Source organism: Geotrypetes seraphini, chromosome 1 (assembly GCF_902459505.1).
Source record: "Geotrypetes seraphini chromosome 1, aGeoSer1.1, whole genome shotgun sequence".
NCBI lineage: Eukaryota > Metazoa > Chordata > Amphibia > Gymnophiona > Dermophiidae > Geotrypetes > Geotrypetes seraphini.
In genome coordinates, this window is record NC_047084.1 from 218,997,266 (window position 1) to 219,019,113 (window position 21,848).

Genomic DNA, 21,848 nt, shown 5'->3' on the forward strand with positions numbered 1-21,848 from the left:
CTTTTGTATTAGAGGTGTTATAGGATATAACAAAAACATTTATTTTTTTAAAGAATTATGTGGTTCTTTTTCTCTCTAGAGAGAGGTTGAGCCCCATTTTACACTGAACTTATAGACAGGCATTAAGACATCCAAGTCAGGACATAGCACAGTACCAAAAGACTAGAGGGCGACTAATGTCACGCCAATTTTTAAAAAAGGTTCCAGAGGTGATTATAGACCGGTAAGTTTGACGTCAGTGCTGAGCAAAATGGTAGAGACTATCGTAAAGAACAAAATCACAGAACATATACATAAGCATGGTTTAATGAGAGAAAGCCAGCATGGATTTAGTAAAGGGAAATCTTGCCTCACCAATTTACTGCATTTCTTTGAAGAGGTTAATGAACACATGGATAAAGTTGAGCTGGTTGATATTTGGATTTTCAAAAGGCACTTGACAAAGTGCCTCATGAAAGACTTCTGAGGAAATTAGGAAGTCATGGGATAGGAGGTAATGTAATATTATGGATAAAGAACTGGTTGAAAGACAGCGAGTAAGTTCTCTTAGGTTTCCGTGGCTGGTGTCATGATTGTAGTAGGTTTCCGGGTCTCGCTGCGTCTGTGTAGCATGAACCGATATTCAGTCAACATGCTGTGGCTTTCTTCAGGGTATGCTGTGAGGTCTGCAGTGTGTCTTTATATATAGTGGGTTCATGGCCATGAACGTCTACTGAATGAAAGAAAAGTTACCAGCATTTCCCATGTGATAAGAGGGAGTGGCCAAGCATGAAGTTCAAACTAAAGAAAGTTAGGAGGGAATTTAGATTTCTGGTTACTAAAGACAGCTACATGTGTATGCAATATTACAATATATACTGTATTATTACAATGCAGTTATTAAAACTAAACTACTCAAGCTGCTTTCACCTTGTTGGATTTTCCAGCATCTTTTGGTATGATCCAGAAATAATGCTGTACATCTGGCTCATCAGCGTGAAGCCTGGATCGATGGTTTTGAAGTTCAGATACACCAAAGCCACTTCCTGCTTTCAGCACTGCCCACAGTGGCACATGACATTCCCCTGCCACCAGCTGCCCAGTGAGGAAGTCTGTATTCTCAGAAGAGAAACTTTCAATGTCAGCACATCTGGACTGTAGGGACTAGACCCGCTGCTACCTGGTCATGGTGCCAAAGATGCTCTGCCAATCTGTTCAGTATATGTGCCACATCAGTGAATCCTGCTCTGCCATCCAGAGTTCGCCCATCAGCAAGTCGAGACCCATTCACATTCTTAATCCGTAGCACACGTAGGTAGGTACCAGGTGTGCTGGAACTCAGTCTCTGTCACATCAGTGTGCATATAGTGTACTGTTCAAATTTGGAGCCAACCACAATTCTGGCAAGCTTTTCAGAATCATCCAAGACATGCGAGATCTGATTGGGTAAATCATCAAAGGACGATCGGAACTGCATCTGCCTTCTCCTTACAGGTAGGAAGATGTGATCAAACTTCTTCAGAGTAGCTTATCCACAGTGCCAGAACTGGAACTTGAACAAAAGCACTCGAGAGTTGCTCTTCAGCTTCACTGTCCAGTAGACTGTCGCTATCTGGATTCCTGTAGTTTCATGATGTACACTGGGGACCTCCAGTCCAACCAGCTTGGTCACCATTGTGGTCTTCCCTACTCCACTTTTCCCAGACACAAAGATCTTATGGCTGACCATATCAGCAGCCACCTGAGGAGGGCGAAAGGCCTCTCAGTCAGTCCTGTAAACAACAGCCACAATTATGTTGATGTCAAAGCTGATGGCGTCAAGCGGCCCTTGTCAAGAATATGTTAAAACCCTCAGCTTAATGTGTGGCGGCTAAGAAAGCAAATAGAATATTAGGAATTATCAGGAAAGGAATGGGAAACAAAGATAAAATTTTTATAATGTCCTAGTTTCACTCTATGGTATGGCAGCACTTCAAATACTGTATGGAATTCTGGTTAATGTATCTCAAAATAAATATAGTGGAATTAGAAAAGGTTCAGAGAAGAGCAAAATGATAAAAGGGATGGGACAGCTTCCCTATGAGGAAAGGCTAAAGTGGCTAGGGGTCTTCAGCTTGGAGAAGAGACAGCTCAGGCATGATATGATAGAGGTTTATAAAATGCTGAGTGGAGTGGAAAGAGTAGATGTGAATCGCTTGTGTACTCTTTTCAAAAATATTAGGACCAGGGGCATGCGATTAAGCTAAGTAGTAGATTTAAAACAAACCAGAAAAAATATACATGTAGTAGCAATTAGGGCTCTGTCTAGCTAGGAAGCATGTGATCAGCCAAATCATATGACATCACCAAGACCCAGAACACAAGCCAATTTTGAACTTTCCTGAATTATGATTGGACTGCTACATATCATGTAACTTCCAGCTCCTATAGTCTATAAAAGGGAAGATTCACTTAAGCTCCTTCTTCTGTTTTTGGATCACCAATGGACCTGCAACACACATTGTTGGATATCTTCTTTGCATCTAAGGGCTCCTTTTACGAAGGCACAGTAGTGATTTAACGCACGTAATAGCGCGCTAAACCACCGGCCATGCTAGCTGCTACCACCTCTTCTTTAGCAGGTAGTAGTTTTCCGGCTAGCGCGGGGGTAGCGCGTGATTAAGAGCCTTACTGCGGCTTCGTAAAAGGAGCCCTAAATCTCCATGTTCCACTCTCAGCCATTCTGTAACTAGAGAACTTTTCTACCAGCAAGGAACCATCATCTCCTCAAGCAAACATCTGCAGACATAAGACCTCCATTATCAGAGTGAGATACATTCCTCTAAGCATAATTAGTCAGTCTGTCTGTAACACTATTTTATCAGATGGCACATTCTTCTTGTATAAAATCCCTAAATTGATAGCTAAAATCACTGCATTGCCTGCATAATCTTGTAAATATGTAAAAATAAGAGCCTAGTTCTTCCTTAATGTTCTAAATATATTGTCCTGAAATAATATACAGTGCTGGGTTATAGTGCAGTTTAATAGTGCAGTCATTCCCCAAATTAACATATATTTATATTATATTTCACATTATACTAGCACGTGCAAGTGCTGCCAGTTAAGTAGTGAGGCAAACAATTTCAACTTCTTTTAATTTTGAACATGGAAATAAAGAATGACGGATTAAGAAGAATAAGTTCCTTAGGGGTCCTTTTACTAAGCTGCAGTATCGTTTATCATTTATTAAACTTGATATACTGCCTTGGTTGTAATGCAATTCAAGGCAATTTACAGTTTTAAAAAAAAGCACTAAAGTGTGCTTACTGTGGCTTAAAAGGGCTTACTGTGGGACATGCTCAGGCACCCTGCAGTAATTCCCTAACATTTGCATTCACACCCTGTCACTGCTACTTTCAACTCTTATCCTAATATTCCAGAATTGTGGCATAAAGTTTGGCCACAGCTTTATTTCAACAATCTGTTAACATAGTCAACAAATCATAATCAACTTCAGTAACATTTACAATGCAGCTGTTCCAAACCCCCAATAAGCTATTTGGTGATGAAACTAGCTCATATATTCTTGGCAAACCCTTGCCGATTCACTGTATCATGACCCATGGCATCATTATGCCCTCGAGCGCCCCTTTAGTCACCCCCCAATTTACTTGTACATGAACTCCAAACTTTGTCTCCGTCACTGCCCCGTCACTGGACCGCCATCCCCTTCACTGCCCTGCCCCGCCATCCCCTTCACCGCACCGCCATCCCCTTCATCGCCCTGCCCCCGTCCCCATCCACTTCACCGCCTTGTCCCCGTAGCATCCACCCTTCCCTCTCGCCATCTCACTGCCCTTTGGCATCCCTCGCGCGGTCTGTGCATCTCCCTCCCTCCCCCATACCTTCGCGGCGCGTTTTAAGGTTTGAGTAGCTTGTTGAAAGCCTCCAGAGTGTTTGTGAAGTCGCTTGTGTTGTGGGCGGAAGCTTCTCCTCTGACGCAACCATTATTGGAAACAAAGCAATCCAAACACAATCAAATTAAGTATAATTATTTTGTCAAGGTTGGGTTATCGTAACTCAATGTATTTGGGCTTTTCAAAGGCTAGTCTGCAGAGACTTCAACTAATACAGAATACTGCAGTTAAGCTTATTTTCAGTAAGAGTAAGTTCAATCACGTGACCCCTCTGGTCAAGGAATTACATTGGCTCCCAGTGTATCTCAGAATTCAATCCAAGTGCATTTGTATTGCATTTAAGATCTTATTTGGCATTTTCATCACTTTGATTCCTTTAGACTGGAATGTGCATAGGTCTCATCTTGCCAGAAGTTCTCAAATATTAAAACTTACATTTTCCTCTCTCAGTGTTAAAACAAGAACCTTCAAGAGATTTAGTCATTCTTTTGCTTTTAAATTAACCGAAATCTGGAATGCTTTACCGCTTATATTGTTTTATTCTGGAAAGCTCTGAAAACCTTTTTGTTTGCTAAACAGTTTGGAAACTAACTATTCTAGTCTACTTTTCCTTGTCAAGTTTATGCATTATGTATTACATTACTGTTAACCTTGTCGAGCTCATTTTAGTTGATGACCTGGTCTATAAAACTAAGTTTTAGTTAGTTAGTTAATATGAACTCATATTGGATAAAAACAGAGGGAAATGTAGACTTGATATAAGCAAAAGGCTTAAGAGGCTACACAATTAAAACCATATCGTATCTCACATGGTAAAGGTTGTGATGAAAAATTCTTGTACTTTAAAACATAATGGATGATGGGTATATAAAAACGTGAAAACTAAAGAGACACTGAAAAGGATGCCTTGAACTAACTAAATGTGATAAAAGCTCCAAAGATTAACGTAAAAATAAAAAACCATCATCGCAAGGAAAGAACACACTCAGCTCGTTAAGCGATTAAAGAGGATTACGCTAACATACACGGCTAATGAGAATCAGTATGTGGGATAAGATACTGTATATACTCGAATATAAGTCGACATGAATATGTCGAGACCCCCATTTTCCCCCCCAAAAAGTAGGAAAAATGGTTGACTTGAATATAAGTCGGGTGGCTTATTATTCAAGTGCCCTGCCCGGATCTGTACCCAGCACCCCCTCCCTCCCCTGTCAGGCTCTGCCCCCTGTCCCCTCCTCCCTGCCCTGTCCATTTTACATCCTCTCAAGTTTCAAGTTTTATTAATGCTTGATAAATCGCTTATTTAATTTCCTAAGCGATGTACAATTCAAAAAAAAGGGCAACAAATACAATAACATAAATTAGACAAACTAAATAGGACAGTACATGAGTCGGGAGGGGAAGGGGAAAAAGTTACAATTTCTTTGCAAGAATTGAAAAACATAGAGGGGAAGATAACACAAGGGGAGGTAAAGATTTAAAATAATAAGTCTGGTAGTTAAACATTTTTTAGATCGGAGAATCATAGATTAAACGCATTTTTGAAAAGGTAAGTTTTTAAAGATCTTTTAAAGGAAACAAGGTCTTTTTCATCTCTTATAAATTGAGGTATGGAGTTCCAAAGAAGAGGGGCTGTAACTGAAAACATATCCTGTCTTCTGGTTCCAATTATTTTCAAGGATGGAACTGTTAATAGGTTATTAGTGGTTGACCGGAGAGTCCGGGAAGCATTGTATGGAATAAGCATCCTGGTAATGAACTGTGGCTCCTTATATGTTAAAGTTTTGAAAACTATAAGTAATATTTTAAATGTGATTCGATGGCGTACCTGGAATTCCTGGTGGTCCAGAGGTGTAGGGGGCAGAAGTGAGCTTTCCACGCTCCTGCCCTCCTGCCCCACTGCTAAACCAGTTGCTGCTGAATTCTGACTTCAGCTATATTGAGCAGAAGCAAGCTTTGGCGCTGTTGCGTGGTGTTGAGCGACTTCCTGAATGGCTCCCGCAAATTCTCACAAGACTCACAACAGCCATTCAGGAAGCCGAGCAGCACCGCCAAAGTGCACTCCTGCTCGGTACAGCTGAAGCCAGGACTTGAGGCAGCAACCAGTTTAGCAGCCGGGCTGGAGGACCGGAGTGTGGAAAGCTCGCTCCTGCCCGATACACCTCTGAACCACCAGGGATTCCAGGTACGCGGCAAAGAGGACGTACAATGAACAGTGCAGGGAGGGGGGACAGGGTGCAGAGCCTGGTGGCCCAGCAGAGGCCTGTGACAAATCCAGGAGGGGGTGGGTGGGCACTGGGCGCAGGCCCAAATATAAACCGAGACCCCCATTTTTGGGCCAATTGTTTGTGTAAATAATAACTCTCTGAAATCAGTAGTTGTATGTATATTTGCAAATGCTGCTATTCACACGTGGATATGTTTCTAAAAGTAATGGCCATTATAAAGGTGTGTATTCCCCATATTGCTTCACTCAGGCAGTCAATTAGGCTTTTTATGCTGGAAAAACTGGCATTTTAAAAGTAGCTGGTCACCAGTGCTGACTCATTATCTGTGGCTAATTAGTAGCAGTGACTGATATTTACCACTTTTGATTGTGCATGGTAAATGTTCTAAGAATCCACTACCATCAGCTCAGGGTTTCTGCTTATTTTCTTGACTCTTTTCTAGGCAAAGCTTTGGCAGAGTTTAATGTTTTTATTGTGCTAACAGCACAATCATTCAGTGGAGGGAAGGGTGAAGGTTGTGGATGTTTTTGTTGCTGTTTTGCTTGCCAAACATTGATAGATGTATTGTCCTTTGCCTTATTCTTTAACTGAAACACCGCTCTAAGATTGTAAGGGTGGATTGCTCTGATTCTTAGAACAAGTTTCATACCTAGTACCATATATACTTGACATAAACCGAGATTTTTGGACCAAAAAAATTGGTCCAAAAATGGGGGTCTCAGTTTATATTAGAGTCTTCTTCCTTCTTCTTGTAGCAACCCCTCTGAACAGGCAGACTTTTGCTGCCACGATCAGCACATGCCCGCACTCCCGCCCATGCCACCACTGGAACGTCAGCTAGTGCTCCCTCCCTCCCAAACAAGAGTAACGCCTGCATCCCTGCCCATGCCCCAACCCCACCAAAACATCAGCTACTGCTTCCTCCCAAGCCAAAGGAACACTTGCACCCCTGTCTGTGCACCATCAGAACATCAGCTAGCGCTCCTTCCCTCCCTAGCAAGCGAGACTGACATTCCCCCATGCCTACCACAATCTCCTGGTGGTCTAGCGGTGCATTAGAGCAGGAGCGATTCCCACTCGCTCCTGCCCATTCTTCCTCCGCAATAAAAATGGCTGCCTGGACTTCTGGCTGCGGTCTCACAATGCTCCCAGCAGTTATGGGTGTGGGTTGGGTGCTTCTCTTTCTTAGGAGGGAGAAGTAGCTGATACTCTGGTGGGGGTTGGAGTACAGATGTTACTCTTGCTTGGGAATGAAGGAGGAAGCATTATCTGACATTCCGGTGGGGGTTGGGGCATGGGTGGTGGTGTGGGCATTACTCTTGCTTGGGAGGCAGGGAAGAAGCACTAGCTGGTGTTGCAGTAGGGTGCAGTGGAGTTGCAATCATGGATGTTTCGCTTGGGAGGGAGGAAGGGATGGAACAATTTTTTGGAGATCTCTTCTTATGTTTTCTAATCCTTCCGGGTTGTTCGCTCTGTTGATAATCTTCGTGTCTTCTACACAAAGGCAGACTTTCCCTTCTATCACAAATATATTAAATAGAATTGGCCCCAGCACTGATCCCACAGGCACTCCTCTACTTACCTTCCTTTCCTCCAAATGAATTCCATTCACCACCACTATCTGCCACCTGCTGGTCAACTAGTTTCTAATCCAGTGCACCACTTTGGATCCTAAATTCAGTCAACTCAACTTATTCATGAGTCTCTGTTTCAAAGACTTTCCTGAAATCTATGTGGATTATATCTAGTGCATATCCTTTTCTCTGGTCACCTAATTAAAGAAACCAATCAGATTTGTTCAGGAGGATTTTCCTGTGATAAGGTTGTTTGCTGCTGTGATCTGTGAATGGAGGAAGGAATTTAAGGGATAGGGACTTTTTGCAGCTACACAACCACATTCAAAGTGGTTTACATAGAGGTACTCAAGCGTTTTTCCTATCTGCCCCTGTGGGCTCACAATCTATCTAATGTACCTGGGACAGTGGAGGATTAAGTGACTTGCCCTGGGTCGCAAGGAATAGTTCAGGGTTTGAACCCATAATCTAAGGGTACTACAGCTGTAGCCCTAACCACTGTACCACACTCCTTTCTCCTGCCACTGGATTGGGGTAGGTGGTTTAGTTGGGCTCTGCTTTTTTTTTTTTTTTACTTTGCCGCCCCTTGCATACAATCTAAGGGGCCCTTTTTACTATGCTGCGTTAATAAGCTAACATTGGTTTTACAGTGTGTTAGAGAGTACCGCAGGTCCATACTACTGCCTACTGTGCTAAAAACCCAGTGTTTCATGGTGAATCAAAATAGCAAGATAAGTAAAATACTATTTACATTACATTACATTAGGGACTTCTATTCCGTCTATACCTTGCAGTTCAAGGCGGATTACAAAAGAGCTAATTGGACATTTCCAGTGAAGTTACAACAGTTTTGGGGGTTTTTTTGTTTTGTTTTTTGTTTGCAAGGGAGGAGAGGTACCTGGATTAATTCTGGAAGAACTTGCAAATTGGATATTAAATTGACTGTACGTTACTGTGTGATATAACAAATAGATTACAGTTAGAGTACAAATAAGATTACGTTACATTTCAGGGATCATTTCGTTACATTTCAATACTTGGTTGGTGTTTTGGGGAGGAAGAGATTATTTAAGTGGAGGTTTTGGGGGACAATTTATCTAGGAGGAGGGAGAAGGGATGGGTTAAAATTTCTGGATAAATTTTTTGAAAAGTAGGGTTTTGATTTCTTTTCTTTTTGAATTCTGAATGGAGATGCAAAAGTTGTATGAACCTTCAAGAGGCTGAACTACTTAAAGGGTAACAGCAAAGATAATTTGTTGCCAGATAACAGTTCATGTCAAAAGACAATTGACAACTGCAGATGGAATGTGTTAATCATAATAGCCAGTCTGCAGTTGGATGATCACAACTACAGTTGGAATGCTGTGCAGTAAATTTGAAGTACCAACTTGATATGACTGAACTCTGCAAAAAGGAATCTTGCAATAGCTGAAGGCCATGATTCACAAAAAGCTAAAGCTATCACTGATCTAGAACCTAGAAAATGATCAGCTGCATGGATGCAGACTGGATAGGTAATATGAAAAACCACCTCTTCAAGTTTGGAGTTGGGCTAGCAAGAAGCCATCAACAGTGGCATTCTCATCTACAGTTGACTCCACCTAAGTGCACATTGGTTAAGCACACGCTTCGGTTATCTGCACCCTACCACTATGGTCCCATTTTTTTTACATTAAAGTCAATGGACATAAATTCTGGATATTTGCAATTCGGATAAGCACACAATCCGCTTTTGTGCACTGATGTCATAAGTCCAACCTCTATTCTTTCACGTTATGTTCACTCTGGTTAAATGCAATCGCGTTCTGACTGGGAATGGCTAGGCTTCACACAGCAACTTAAGCACTGGGACAGCTTGGAAAGTGAGTGCTCTGCTTCCACTCAAGCTGTGGGGCATAGCTTTCCTGTACTTAGGCTCCAGCAGCTCACATGCCATATTTAAACTGAGCCGGCTTAGCTACAGCCTCCCCCTCCCCTCCCCCCCACTCCTATTAAGCGCACACTCCATTTAAGTGCATGTGGTGACCCAGTCCGAGGGGCATGCACTTAAGCAGAGTCGACTGTACTAGAAACCCTTTGGCTCAGTCAATTGCATGGTAACATTTGAGCTAGTATACACAAACTTATAACTCTGCTGAAGAAAATGAGAAGGTGAATCCTTGCACCAAGCACATTGATGTGAGTTACTAGCTTCTGAGAAACCTGTGAGAGAAGGACATGATTGTTACAGATGCGCTAATGAAACCACTGCAACTTCACAGAACGGCCACTTAGCTATGTGGGTGCTGGCACTGAATACTACCAGCTCCCACATAACCTCAGGCTCCTGCCTAGTGCCATCTCCAGCACCTCACTTGGGTGGAGATGGAATGATTCACTGGTAGAACTCCTGCCTCTGTATTCAAAGGTTGTAAGATCAAATCCCAGTGCTGCTCCTTGTGACCCTGGGTGTCACTCAATCTTCCAATGCCCACTACTTTGAATGACCTGCCCACTTTTTGGTTGGGCAGTCTGTGGGGTGTTTTGCAACACTTTCTGGTTTAGTTCTGCTGAATATCTTTACTTAGGCATCAGAAAGCGACTTGAGCAGGCAGGAGAGATTCCTGATCGCTTAAATCGCTTTGAATATCATGCTCTCTAGATCTGTAGCATAGTAACATAGTAGATGACGGCAGATAAAGACCCAAATGGTCCATTTAATCTGCCCAACCTGATTCAGTTAGTTGTTGTTTTTTTCTTCTTCTTCTTAGCTATTTCTGGGCAAGAATCCAAAGCTCTGCCTGGTACTGTTCTTAGGTTTCAACTACTGAAGTCTCCGTCAAAGCTCACTTCAGTCCATCTACACCAGGGGTGCCCACACTTTATGGGCTTGCGAGCTACTTTTATAATGACTAAGTCAAAATGATCTACCAACAATAAAATTTTAAAAAAACACAAAGCACACTGAAAGGCAGAGAAAATGTTAATTATTCATATTCTGGATTTTTTCAAAGAGGTCACGGCAGATGACTCTATGCAATGTCACCTCAGTAACAAAATACAAAAATAGACAAATACACCCCCTCCCTTTTTACTAAACCACAATAGTAGGTTTTATCACAGAGAGTTACGCTGAATGCCTCGTGCTGCTCTCAATGCTCATAGGCTCCCTGCGCTAAAAAACGCTATTGTGGTTTAGTAAAAGGGAAAAGTTAAAAATAAGAGACCTTAGATATAAATACAGTTTATCCCGTTTAGGACCTCAGTGGTGCTAACTGTGAGAGAGTTTCATTCACAGATTACAAGCACAGAAGTCTTCATCGGTCATAATTTTTTATATGTTTTTTATATTTTTTCATATAAGTTTCGATTATAGTACTTCATTTAATAAATAAATTTTTGAAAAAAGTACTCATCTCTTTGTTAAAGAAGCATAGCAGGGGTTCTTCTTATTCAGTAGGTCCTGCTTACTATTTCTCTTCTTTGTGTCACTATCTCCATTTTCAGCTTTCCCCCCTTTTCCTTTGTTAATGCACCCTGTAGCCAGAATCTTTCCACCCTCCCTCCACTCCGGCCCAGCCCAGTATGAAATATTTCCTTTTGTTTCCCTCCCCTCTCTCTTTCTCTCTCTCTTTTGCTCCCTCACCCACGAGTCCTGCATCTGGCCCTCTCCCTTCTACCTGCACCTGGCAAAATCTCCCTGCTCCGCGGCTCTCTTAAGCAACTCGTCAGCAGCGGTGATCAAGACAAGCTGCTGACATCGAGGCCTTCCCTCTACGAGTCCCGCCTTTGTGGAAAAAGGAAGTTGAAACAAGCGGGACTTGCAGAGGGTAGGCCCCGACGTCAGAAGCTTGTGTCGATCGCTGCTGCTGAGTTGCCGAAGAGAGCCGCGGAGCAGGGGGTGTGGCCGGTAGAAGGGAGAGGGCTGCTGGAAGAGGTAGAAGTTCCGGAGTATGACACCAACCCGGCCCAGGATGATTTCTTTTTCAGGCTGTTGCTGCTGCCGCCGCCACGCCCCCCCCCCCCGAAATGACAAAAACAGCCTAATGCCCGGCGTCGGCTTCTTTGACGTCGGGGAGAGGAAGGCTGATAGGCCCGGTAGATCGGGACGGCAACACGAGTCTATCACAGAGCCCGGGATGGACTCTGCGATTGACTCACGTTGCCTTCCTGAGCTACCGGTCGATCGCGATCGACGCGTTGGGCACCCCTGATCTACACCCTCCCAGCCATTGAAGCCCTCCCCAGCCCATCCTCCACCAAACGACCCTATACATACACAGATCATGCAAGTCTGCTTTAGTTCGTCAATATTTGCTATTATTTTCTGATTCTAGATCCTCTGTGTTCATCCCACACTTTTTTGAACTTCGTCACCGTTTTCATCTCCACCTCCTCTCTCGAGAGCGCATTCCAGGCATCTACCACCCTCTCTGTAAAGAAGAATTTGCTTACATTGTTCTTGAGTCTACCACCCCTCAACCTGTGGCTATAATGAGCATTCTTCATTTGCAGCACATAATATACAGTACATGTATTAGAATTACCACAAGGAAATAAAAGTTACATTTGAAAACTAATGAGTACAACTGAGACTTTTATTTGTGGTCTCTGTTTCACTGGTTCAAAAGGTGCAGTCTGGGTGATGTGTGATGTTCTATTGTCTTTCTTAATGGCATATAAATATTATGATTTGTTTTTAAGACATGCTTGGTGATATTTTTTTTTTCCTAGGTATTTTGCTCTAAATGTGTTCCTTTTGGAAGCAGCCTTTGTTGTTCCTAACTACTCATCCAATATCCAGTGCTGGCTGATTCTTTGCTACAAAAGACAATTAAACGCTCTTCAGTGACCTGAAAATTCACTCTTAGCTCGCTGGCAGAGTACTCATCAGCAGAGGAATGCATTAATAATTTAGTCAAACAAAAAATGTGTGTTTGACCGTAATTTTGAGAATATACAGCAGCAAATATTTGTGAACATTGCAAAGTGTCAGACGGGATATGATTCAATATAGGGGCACAGATATCTATCTCATGAAGTTAGGACAACTCTACATGGAACTATACTGTTTGAAATGCGGGTAGTTTAATCTAATAGAGTTTTATCTTACTTTATTTCTAATTTACTTTAACCCCCTCTTTTACAAAGCCGCACAGCAACAGCCTCGAAGCCCTTTAAATCTCTATGGGCTTCGGGGCCATTACCACTTCGTAAAAGAGGCCCTAACTGTTTTGGTTGTTTTTATTTTGAATTAAGTTTGCTATTTTGGTTTTCATTTTAACCCTTCTGGGAATTTGATTATGAATATATCGGTCTCTTTTTCTTTTGTTATATCTTTAGTTGATAAACAATTGTTTATACAGGTGTGGTGGTGTAGCGAGGATGAGAGGCGCCCAACCCTTGCCCTCATCTCTGCCTCCCGCTCCTTCCCTGCTCCCCCTCCCACGCACACCCCCCTTCCCTTCCCCCGTATCTCTAGCTGTTCACCACTACGAGCAACAACTTCAACGTGCTCCTCGCGACCCCGTCGGATCTACCTCTGACGCCACTTCCGATGCGTGGCACCTGGAAGTGATGTCAGCGGGAGAGCCGGCGTACTGTTGAAGTTGTTGATCGTGGGCAGTGAGCAACTAGAGGTACGGGGAAGGGGGAGTGTGCATGATGAGGGGAGGCGTGGGAAGAGGCGGGGCAGAAATGAGGTTTTCACTGGCCTAATTTAATGGCACCTAAATTGGACACCTAATGATGCCAAAATCGACCACACCAATTCTCTGCCCCTGTGCATGCCTACTTTTTCAGATAAGTGTCGGTAGGCACCATTAGGCATAGGAGGGCGCCTCTACTTAGGCATCACTAGGGGCCTGTTCTATCAAACTGCGCTAGCAGTTTGTAGCGTGGTGAGCCGCACTGAATGGCTCGCAGTGAAGAGGCCGCTGCTAGCACCTCCAATGTATTTAAATGACCTCACACCGACAACCCAATTGCTTTATTATAACAAGGATGATTAACGATGTTGTCTTGATATGTCTGTTATACATGACAATCGGATTAATAAATAAATGTTTAATAGTAATATATGTTTAATAGTAATAAACAAAAGACAGCTTACATTGATGCATCCAAATAGGATATAGCAAACAGCATTTAGGCTAACGGATTGGCCGAGGTGGCTCAAACCCCGCCCACAGGTGGGGCCTGAGGTGCCTGGGCTAACCGGAATCGGCTCAGTAGCCTTAGGCTCCTCCCTCTGGCATTCTATGCGGTTTACAAATTATTCAGGTACTCAAGAATTTTTCCCTATCTGTCCTGATGGACTCCCACTCTATCTAATGTACCTGGGGCACTGGGGGATTAAGTGACTTGCCCAGGGTCACAAGGAGCAGTGTGGGATTTGAACCCACAACCCCAGGGTGGTGGGGCTGTGGCTCTAACCACTGCACCACACACTCCCCTATGAGAGAGAAATGCATTTATTTTAGGTATTTATATACTGCCTATTATCTAAGCAGTTTACAATTAGGTACTCAAGCATTTTATCTGTCTTGGCAGGCTCACAATCTATCTAACGTAAATGACATTATGTTAGTCCAATGAAAAAGGTGTTATTTTTTTCCTTTATGTTTTTGTTTTATTTCTACATATTACCTTGACACAGCCACCACACCTTTTCCCTCATATTTCCCTTCAAAATCCCTATTTGAATTCTTTTGAGTCTTAATCCCTGAGTGTGCCACCTACTGTTGATCGTTGATTGAGATCTGATTTTGGGAGCAGGGGCCAGAATGTTCTGTCTGTAACTACAATGACACAGCATTTTGACAGCCTGCTATATAAGCGATGGGTGACAAGACACAGTTTCATTCCTTTGTGAACTGGAATTCAAATTTACTGTTGGAAAATACAAGTGAAAAAAAACAATAAGCAAATCATGAACTCATGGTTAGGATATAAATGACAAGCGAATCAACTTTATGTAAAAGTTAAAAGAAATTGTCTAACCAATTCTTTCTTTAATATTTTAGCAATTTACATATTTTATGCATACAATAGGAACAGCATTCAAAAGAATTCATGCCTTTGTAATTAAAGATGCTTAAACAAGTCATGGCCCACCCTGGATATTTATTTGAATCTAATGATTGTTTCAGTTTGATTTTTGCTCAGTTTTCTGATTCTGCTGTAATCTAATTCACACTATCAAAATCAATATTTCTGTCAAGCTAATTGGATTTACCTGGCCTCAGCTCTGATGGAATTTGTTTTATTTTGAATCCACATGGCTTTAGTTCAGATACTCAAAAGAGTTTGTACAGGTTTTAATGTAAATATTTCAAGATGTGGCAAACTTTATTATTCAGCCTTGTCTTGACATATGCTTTACTAAGACATTGGGAATCAGGGTTGAAATGTGGTTGACAGCATGAATTCCTCATCCCGGCAGAGAGACTGTTTCCCAAAGAATTTGAAAGAAGTTAAGGCTATATCTGAAGGGGACTGTATTGGCCAAGAATCTAAGAAGAACTGTCCAATGGGGCTCTGAGGGTGGGGGTTCCTAAAAATAGGTGGGTAGAGACTCCAGTTTTATCTACATACAAACAGATGGCAGATAAAAGCCAGTAGAGCAGACTGAGGTTGAGATGCACTAAAAATGGTTGCTCTAGCTGAGTGGGTTGCTGTGGGCCGATTTTAAAACAGTGATCAATGTACGACCGACTTTGCAAGCAAATTAGTTTCACAGAGGTATGCTGTATTCCCACCCCACTAGTCACTGGAAAAGCTCACATGTGCAGAGCTGGCAGGGGAAGCCCACACAGCAGAGTGGCAGGGGAAGCCCTGAAGCAGCCTCCTGCCGTTCAGCTGTTCAGGGAAGGAAGACTTTTTTTTTTTCTTTTTAATGGGCACAGGTTTTGTATGTATGTTTATAGATGCACAATATCTATTTCCATTTAAAAAAAAAGTTGTGCTGGACCCCTGTCCTGATGATGGCTGCAAAAACAAGAGAGGCAGGAGGGATACCTCGGCCATCCAGAATCTCACACATACACCCAGACCCCCCCTCCCCAATGGGTGCTTGTGGATCGATTTTTCACTCCATCAAAAATTACAAAGACTAGGGGACACTTAATGAAGTTACACAGTAATACTTTTAAAACTAATAGGAGGAAATTTTTTTTCACTCAGAGAATAGTTAAGCTCTGGAATGTGTTGCCAGAGGATGTGGTAAGAGCGGTTTTAAGAAAGGTTTGGACAAGTTCCTGGAGGAAAAGTCCATAGTCGGTTATTGAGAAAGACATGGGGGAAGCCACTGCTTGCTCTGTATCGGTAGCATAGAATATTGCTACTCCTTGGGTTTTGGCCAGGTACTAATGACCTGGATTGGCCACCATGAGAACGGGCTACTGGGCTTGATGGACCATTGGTCTGACCCAGTGAGGTTATTCTTATGTTCTTATCTATTCACTTCTTCATATTTGCTCCCTGCATTTTGTTACATTCTCTGGTTTTCTCTAAACTTAATTATTACAATTCCATTCTTATCAGCTTCATTGATTACAGTTAGTACATAATATTGCAGTAAAACTCCTTTAACACTGCTCAAAATTTGATTTTTATACTACTTATAACCTAGGTGGTTTACATTCAGGTACTGAAGTATTTCTCCCTATCTGCCGTGGTGGGCTCACAATCAAACTAATGTATTTGGGGCAATTGAGTGTTATGTCACCTGCCCAGGGCCACAAGGAATAGTGCTGGATTTGAACCTGCATCCTCAGGGTCCTGAGTCTACAACCCTAACCACTGGGCCACTCCATCCTTGAAAAGCTGAACATATTCTCCGAGTTGCTTCTTGTATTCCCTTCAAGTACAATAGTCTTTCCTTTCAGATTCAGTCATCTAGTCTCCCTTTTTCTTGTTTAATCTTTTGGTTCAGTGTTCCTCCCAGCAGCATCTGTTAACAGTTCCTTCCCTCTGACAGTTATTTCTTGACAGTCACAGAAATTCATCCTTCTCAGTTATGGCCCCAACCTTCTGGAACTCTCTCCCTTTTTATCTCTGTACTGAAAGTTCTTTTTCAAGATTCAAAGGCCAATTAAAAGCCCATTATTTTGCACAAGCCTTTAACAACTAGCTGTTCCTTTCCCCTGATGGAATGCCTACTAAAATTACACCTACCCTTATCCTTATGTCCTCAAAGTTATTGTAATTTTCACATATTAGTTTCTGTTAACCTTGTATTGTTTTTGTCTCTTGCAATTTTGTTTGTATGCCCCCTTCTTTTATACTTTTATTGTAAACCACATAGATTTTACATTTTATTTTTATATTTCCAGTATATCAAATAAACTGAACTGAACTTGTGACATGAATTGACTAATGTGGAAACAAGATACTAGACTAGATGGATCATTGGTCTGAGCCAGTTTGGCTATTCTTATGTTTTTATGTTCTTTGTCTCATATGGTATGTCTTTTCCAGTTTTATTCATATGTCAGTATCTCATTCACATCCCCACTAGGTCTTATCATGAGGTTATTATGGTGTATTACCATTTGCTCGGTTACCTTCTGCGTTGTATTTTGATTCTTTGCATTTTTCATGTTGTATTTTTTCTTAGCATCATTTCTTATTTTTCATTTCTCACTTTTATTACTTCCTTCCACTTTGCTTTCTTTAGCTGGTGGCGTATTTTAATGTTGATATCCCTTCGTCTTTTTACTTTTTATTCAGTGTCACTTAGTCCATGAGATGTTTTCGCATGCCCAATATTGCTACACCATATCACCATATATTTCAACCAAATTTAGAGTCACTGCACATTATCTATATGGTTCAACACCATCTCACATTCACATGCTTCTGCATAAATCACCACTGTCACATCATTTTGTTTTGCTTCCTAGCACTCACAATATTATCTTAGGATTTATGTTTATATTCATTAGGATCCCTGAGGAAGGCGTGCTATCTGAAACACGGACCGTGTCGGGTCCCTTGGTTGGTAATAAGGTTGTATATTTTACTGCATTTTCTCCATTAATAAACACCTGTATCTTTTACATTATCTGCAGCCTGTTTGTTGTTTTTAGGCTTTTATGTTCTTTGCCATAATATACGTTTACACATATTACACATCTTAGTTGAAGGGATGGTGTAATTTCAACCTCCCCTACATGCCTTCTATGCAAGTATAGGTTTGTCATGGAAATGTAGATATTTCAGGCCCTCAGAGATCTTTAGATCACATATCGGGTGGCCACGTCGTGAATAGCATATAGTACTGAGGGATTGTGCCCTGAGGAAACCCCAGCAGGGTGAAACATGTTGGCGACTTTATCCCTCCTGGCTAACCACCCAAGTTAAGTAACATGCACTTTATAATTTATTTAATTTATTGAATATTTAAAGATAATTGTTGCACACCTCTAAGTATTAAATCAGTGACCCGATGATGATAGGGGGCATAAAGCCAAAAGTTATGAAAGTCTATTGAACTTTTGGTGGCACCTCTGAGTGCCTGAAATATCTACATTTCCATGACAAACTTATACTTGCATAGAAGGCATGTAGGGGAGGTTGAAATTACACCATCCCTTCAACTATGATCTAGATTCTATCCTTCTACAGAGATCCATACATTCAAAGCCTTACATAGGTACACATATTACACATGCATAAATTATAAAACAGTGTTTCTCAGTTTCTTCAGGTCAAGTACCCCCTTTATCAAAACATTTTCAACCGAGCACCTCCAAACTCCGAGCAGCAGAGATTTTGAAATGGACATTATAAAAGTACTGTATATAACAAATGCAGGTCACTGAAACTGGCATACAGATCAAGGCATATTTAGAATGACCTGTTATAGTTCAGTCTCGTGTAAACTGGCCTCTTGATAGGTGGTGTGTCATTCTTACAAACTCAGTGAAAAATGAACAATGATGCTTAGATGGAGCCTATTTAGAAGAACAAGAGAAAAGTTGACATTAGTGACAATACAGTTTCATCTTTTTTCTGGGAAAATAAAATATGAAATCTGATTAGTTATTATGGGCAAGTTTGGTTTTGTAAAAGGGGTGTATATTACAAATTTTGATATCACCTCAGTAAGGCCAATACACAAACCCGGGACCTTACCATATTTTTATTTATTTAATCATTTATATACCACTTATATCCTAAGTGGTTTACATTCAGGTACTTTATCATATTTCCCTATCTGTCCCGGCAGGCTCAAACTTTATCTAATGTACCTGGGGCAATGAGGGGATTAAGTGACTTGCCCAGGGTCACAAGGAGCAGCGAGAGATTTGAACCCACAGCCTCAGGGTTCTAAGACTGTAGTTCTAACTACTGTGCCACACACTAACTTTCAGAACTCAAACAGCAATTAGCTCTCCCATTCCCCATCTTCCTCAACCTTCCATTTCCTTTCATCTTTAATTTTCTCTCCATTACTACATTTCTACCCTCTGTAATTACTATCCTTTCATTCATTTCCTTGCCACCCCTCTCCTCCTCCTGGCTTCTCAAGAAAGGTTCCACCAATCCCAGCATCTTCCTCCCTCCACCCTTCTAGCCCAGCATCTGCTCCCTCTTCATCCCCTCTCTGCCCTCCTAACTCAACATCTTCCTGTCCCTTATCTCTTCCTTCCTGCCCTCTCCCAGCCTTTACTCCCATTGGCCAACATCTATCCATCACTCTTTTATGCTCTGGGATCCAACATATCCCTCTTTATCCCCTCTCCACCTGTTGTGTATCTCTTCCTCACTCTCATACATCCCAATGCCCAACATCTCTCCCTCTCCTCCACCCCTATGTTCATTTCTCCCTCTCTCCCCATGCACCATTTCTCCCTGTCCTCCATCCCATGTTCATATCTCCCTCTCCCCCTATACCATCTCTCCCTTTTCTCCATCCTTATGTCCATATCTCCCTCTCCCCTGTACCATTTCTTTCTTTTCTCCACCCCTTTGTCTATATCTCCCTCTCCCCCCATGCACCATCTCTCTCTCTCTCCTCTACCCCATTTCCATTTCTGTCTCTCCCCGTGTACTCTCTCTCCTTCCTCTCCTCCCTTATGTCAATTTCTCTCTCTCACACAACTCTCATTCCTCCTGTAACATATTTCTTTCCTTCCTTCCTTCCCTCCCCCCAACCCCACTTACAAATATGCTCTGTCTTGCTTCAACAGGTTCATGGTGATTCCTACAGCTGACTGCCGCTAACCCAGAAACCTCTGCTCTGCTGTATCCCACCCAGCCAGAAACAGGAAATTCTAACAAAGGGCTGGACACAGCAGAGAAGAGGCTTCCAGGTTAGCAGCAGGCAACTGTAGGAATCACTGCCACTAACCCAATGAAGGAAGAGAGAGAGAAAGAAGTGTGGGAGAATTGCAGAGGTGATGGTGGCTTCATGAACAAGAAGGAAGGAGGGCAGTAGACCTATGCGGTGCTGTGTACCCCCCACCAGTGGTTCACATACCCCTTGGGTTATATGCATACCACGTGTTGGGAACCTCTGCTATAGAATACTATAATTTATGTGTGTCTCTAGCATTTAGGCACAAGTATTTACTGTACACCAATGCTTATGTTGTATACTGTATTAAGTAGATAAATGTCTAGTTAAGCTAGGTTTTTTTTTTTTTTTTAATGAAGGAATACTAACCATTCCTCTGTAGCACAGACTCCTACCAGGCATCTTTTTATTGAATTGCCCTGAAAATTATCCCCTATAAGGGTGATTTAAAAAAAAATATTTACTTCAGTAAACTGTGCAGAATGGAAATTGCCTTCCTTAAACCCTGTTAAAAGAATGTGTGGCATTCACAACACTTGTACTTTTACCTGCATTAAAAGGAGGCATTATATGGGTGTATTTAGCTCAAGGGATAGAAAAAGTCTATATGCAAGGCTACATCCCCCCTCCCACCTTGGCATTCCACACAAAAGAACAGATGCAAACTAAATGGACCATGTGTACAAATATATTTTCTGCATTCTCAAAGGAAAAATGGCTATGTGATTTCCAGTAGAAAATTCAGGTATAGCACATGCATTAAAACTGCCAATGCAATTTGCAACTAATTGGGTGCTTGAAAATTCCCCCTCCCCTCTCATAAACGGTACATTTTTGGGGAGTATCATATTGCTATAGAACATAAGTGTTACCATAAGCTTCTTCCTCCCTCTTTTCTGAAGATTTAAGCTGTTTATGAAGTCTTTAGCGCCTGCCCCTGCCCCTTGCATAATATCCAATTTCAGGAAACATGTTCTAATGTGTTGCAGTCACTAATGAGCAATGAGCTACCATGGATACCACAACTTAAGTAAAGAGCTGCTGGTTCAAGGAGATGAAAGGACACCTGAAAATGATCCCCAAGCAGCACAATGGTCATGAGTGTCAGGCTAATAAACAGCGTCTTAGTTGAACTTAGTCACATTTTCTTTTTTTTTTTCAAAATGGCGAGATAGTGACCTTCAATCTCCTTTTAATATGAAATGAAATTCACTCAGATAAAGCCTCTCTAAAGGCATTAGGCTTCCCACTTTCAGAAAAATGGTTATAAGGGCATCTGACGATCTAATGAGAATTTGAATGGCATTATGGAATTTTTTTTTTCTCTCAGACTAGGCATGAAAATAATTCATTATTGCATTCATAATGTCTTGGACAATATTCTTGTTAGGTTATTATCTTCTCCATGGGTAGGGACTCATTTTACTTTGATGATGTTAAAGGTTCACATTTAAAAGTACATGTTTAAATCATTTGACTGTATCATAAGCGCTTCAGAAATGAATGAAATAATGTTCCCAATAAACAAAACAAAAGATCTTAACTTCATCTGAAGATTTTCATTCTAAACCATGTGCCACTGATTATTTGTATTCTTATCAAACATATGTGTAATAATAAACGAATACAATATATCACTTGAGTAGTTTGCAGTTAATCAAAAATAAATGAGCTTAATAATTACATAACTACCTTATGCAAAATCCTTGTCATTTTTTGAATTATAAATCATGAAAGCATGATTTAATTAATGCTTGATTTGGGTTTTGCATGCAATGGTAAACTGTTCTAGAGCAGCTTTCATTATTGTACTATGCCATGTATCTATATTAGAATGCAAGTTCAATAAAGTAATCTAATCTAATCTAATCTAATCCTTAGG

At 41.5% G+C, this 21,848-nt stretch overlaps 1 pseudogene; it reads right to left on the minus strand.

Moving 5' to 3' along the window:
- Positions 1-1,120: 1,120 nt before the first annotated feature.
- On the minus strand, positions 1,121-17,264 carry LOC117366943 (annotated as a pseudogene).
- Between the last annotated feature and the right edge of the window lie 4,584 nt (positions 17,265-21,848).